Genomic DNA, 3,896 nt, shown 5'->3' on the forward strand with positions numbered 1-3,896 from the left:
GAGACATAGAGGCACTGGGAAGAGAACAGGAGAGAGAGAGAGGGAGGGAGGGAGGGAGGAAGGGAGGGGAAGAGAGAGAGAGAGAGAGAGAGAGGAGCTGGAAGGCATTACAGAGCAAAAGAGAAAGCAAAAGAGAGCGTAAGTGGGAGGGGTCTATCTTTTAAAGGGGTCCTTTACACCTGCCTTCAGTCTAGTACTCAAGCAGACCAAAGTACTGCATAAGTGCATTCTGCCAGGTGACAGGCCACCATAATGCCTGAATTCTTACAGATGGTGTCTCTGTCTCCATTCTCTGGCAGCGGGGATGGAGCAGATGGGATCATATCCCATAGCTGCTGCCCCAGTAAACAGGGCAAGACAATGAAATTAAAATCCACCGGGCCAGTGGCTTGTGTAACAAGGAGTCCAGAGTCTTCAACTTCTCCTTGCTGAGAACCTAAGATACAAACCGGATTTGTCTTCATTTCTCTTACCCTGGAATGTGTTTACGAAAACTTCTACTTCCCATTCCTCTCTCCCAACATGCCCAGCAGTTGCACACACCGGACAATCAAATGTTCCGCTGGACTCCAATTGTGGATGCTTGGGAGGGGGTGGGGTGCAGCGATTTATGGTCAGAGTTTGCAGGAGGCGCCTCCAGCTTTCAGTGGTCACTAGACTCTTTATGGTCAGAGCCTGGGCCACTAGTTCTTGGTAGGTCAATTAAAAAGACAAGTAAGAGTGAAAAGCAGAAAAAGGAGATTCTTGCCCCCCCTCCAACTCCCCCCATGTAGCTATGACCAGAGAATAAAGACTGGTGACTGAAACTGAGTGTTAACATAATAAAGAATCCAGTTGGCAGAGAAGAGAATGAAATCCCTTCCTCCACCTAGGCAGTGTACAAACAATGAAGCATGCACAGGCCAGTTTGCAGAGAAAGACTGTCCTGCTTAGCCTTACCAACTCATTACAGCCTAGGGTCTTCTGTGATTCAGCCTCAACTGAGGAATTGTCTAGATCACATTTACCTGTGGGTGGGTACATTTAGGGTCTTGATTATTAATTTATAGAGAAGGGACCGGTCCATCTCTTGGGCTGTATAAAGCCAGGCAGTGGTGGCAAATGACTAATTTTAGCTCTCAGAAGGATCTCTGAGTTTAAGGCCAGATCTTCAGACAGTGAAATAGTGAACAAAGGAATTGCAGGCAAATGCTCACAGAAAGAGGTAGGGAAAATTCTGCCCAGCAGAGGGCATGGATCATTTACAGGAGGTGGGAGAAAGAAGTTACCTGGCTTTGCCTTATGTGGTCCCAATACTTGACCAGAGCAAAAAAAAAAAAAAAAAAGGGGGGGGGCGGGGCTACTCTCCTGAGGGAATACATTTACAATGACATTTCCCTTCCCCTCAGTATGTGAACCAAGGTGAGGGCCTTAGAAGACAGGCTCTAATTGCTTATAAGATATCATGGTGCACACCTTTGATTCCAGAGCTTGGGAGACAGAGATAATCGAATCTCTGTGAGCTTAAGGCCAGGTACAGCCAGGGCTACACAGAGAAACTCTATCTTGAAGCAAGCAAACAAACAACAACAAAAAGTTACCTCTGGATCAGCCTCTAAGCCTTTAGGATCTGTCTGCTATTAAGAGGGAAATTTTGCTTCTTGGTTTTGGCCTTTTTAATTTTTGAAATTTTTATGTCCATGTAAGTATGTATGTGCAGAACATGAGTGGGAAGTAGGGACACAGGAAACTGGGGTACAGATGTGACCAAAGTGGTGGCTATTGGGGTGGTGCCATTTTCTGGATAGTGTTTTGATTTGAAATGCAGAGTTTCTGTGAAGGCCAGGCTTAGGGGAAGCCTTCAACAGTGTGGGTCTTGTGGAGAAAGGGTTTCTGTATCCAGAGTTTAGGTGAAAATGTTTAATGGAAACCCCTCCCCAAGCCAGGGCCATTTGACAGGCCCAAGGCTTCAAGAAATGTGCTACCCATGGAGTTTCTGGAAAGCAGCCAGCCCCCAAAATGTGCCTGGAGCCTGGATATTCAACCCTCTACCCCAAAATCTGGCTTATCAGTAAGTTAAGAAAAATAGAAAGCAGTTTCTGTGTCTGGTAAAGCCAGGCCTTTCCCTCCCTACTCTCCACCACAAACACTGATTCTCAGCCCCACCTAGCTTCACTCTCCTGTCCCATGGGATACGAAGCCCAGGGTTTTTGGGAGGACATTTGTAACAGGGCCCCAGACCTTAGCAGGCCTCCAGACCTCAGCACAGCTGACACAATGATGGAAGTGCCCTCCTCCTGTAAAACCCATCACATGGACAGCACCACTAGCCAGAACAAAAATAAAGACCAAGTCCATCAAAGTCCACAGTTCTGGGAAAGTCTTGAAATGTACTAACAGGAATCAGAGAAGCTGGGGAAAGGGAAGGCCCAGCCCAGTCCTTGAGCTGTAGTTTAGGGTGGTAAGTGGGTATGCTGGCCAGGATGACAGTTAACAGCTACTGGAGGTGAACCTGGCAGACAGTGACTGCTTTGTTGTTAACAAGCACCTCAGCCATTTGTCCTGGCTTGATAGCTAACCGGTTTGTTTGTTTTTTTGTTTATAAATTTGGGGCCAGTTTTCCCACTATAAATTCCACTTTCTTCCTGACATGAATAATTGTCATCACTTGTTTGTGTATTTTTTATGTTATCAGTTGAATATGGAATTGAGAAAGCTTTGGGAACCTCCCTCATTCCAAATTCTGAGGTGAGAAAATACCAGTAAAATAAGTCAGCAAAGGAAAATAAAAGAGTAGACCCAGCTTGACCTCAAAACAGCCAGAGCAGACTTAAAGGCTCGGGCTCAGAGCAGACTTTTATCAGTCTGAGAAACCGAGAAACCGGCCTCCAGTCCTGGTTAGTGAAAGAAAGGGCTCAGAAACAATTGTTGCACTGGAGAGCAGGGAGGGGGAGGTCCTGGCTTCAACAGGCCCAGAGAGTGGTTTTCTAGACGCTCAAGCTCGCTTTCCTTTCCTTTCCTTTTCTCTTTTCTCTTTTTTCTTTCCTCCCTCCTCTCTCTTCCCTTCCTCCTCCCCCTTTCTTTCTTATGGAAATTGCAGGGTGAAAGATAAACCAGATTGCCTGTTTTTGTAAGTTCCATGGGTTGAAGGTTTCCTGAAGTCTTCTTAAGCAGGTTGGTGCTGGGTGTGTGGGCTGGGGTTATGGGGGCAGGGAATTTCCTTTAATGAGGCTCTCCCTCCTTATCCAATGGGACCAGTCTGTTCAAGGCAGCCCTTTGAATTGTTTCCATGGCTACTGGAATTCTCTAAACTCTTGCTGTCATCCCATTCTGAGGAGGAAGAAGTAGGAATTGTTTGTTTCGAGCAAGTGGAGGCCAGGACAGATTATGTTTAGAGCACTTTCCCCCAGACACGGATAGAAAGCTAGGACCTAGAGTGAGTAATTTGCTCCCTACTTGTCCTAGGAAAACTTGTGTCTCCTGTCACTAGAGCTCCAGGACCTGAGCCAAGGGCTGTCTGGCCTATCAGACAATTATTTCAGTGCATGAAATGACCAATGAGGAGTGTGCTTCTAAGGTGCGGGAAGCTGCCTGACCTAGGTCTGTTAGGTTCTCCCCCCCCCCCCCCCCCCCGCCCGCCCATCAGACATGTGTGTGTTCTTTGTAAGTAGATCCTAGATTCCCGGATTCTGCTTTCACTGACAGCAGGGGCGGCAGGAGGACATCAGGACACTCCGTGGCTAGAAATGGTACGTTCAGCCTGCATCTTGGATGTGGGGAGGAGGGATGCTGCATACGGAGAACTCCTCAATGGGACCGGGCTTTCTGAGGCAGCTGAGTCTGCAGCTGAGACTCCAGTGGGCAGCGTTCTAGATCGGTGGTGCTGACTTGTCTCTTGCTGAGCGCTCAATCCAGCA

The 3,896-nt window shown here is 47.5% G+C and overlaps 1 pseudogene; it reads left to right on the forward strand.

Moving 5' to 3' along the window:
• The first annotated feature begins 3,630 nt into the window (after positions 1 to 3,630).
• The window catches only part of LOC127216713 (zinc finger protein 709-like), a 9,060-nt pseudogene continuing 8,794 nt past the window's right edge, over positions 3,631 to 3,896 (forward strand).

The sequence above is a fragment of the Phodopus roborovskii genome, unplaced genomic scaffold (assembly GCF_943737965.1).
Source record: "Phodopus roborovskii unplaced genomic scaffold, PHOROB, whole genome shotgun sequence".
NCBI lineage: Eukaryota > Metazoa > Chordata > Mammalia > Rodentia > Cricetidae > Phodopus > Phodopus roborovskii.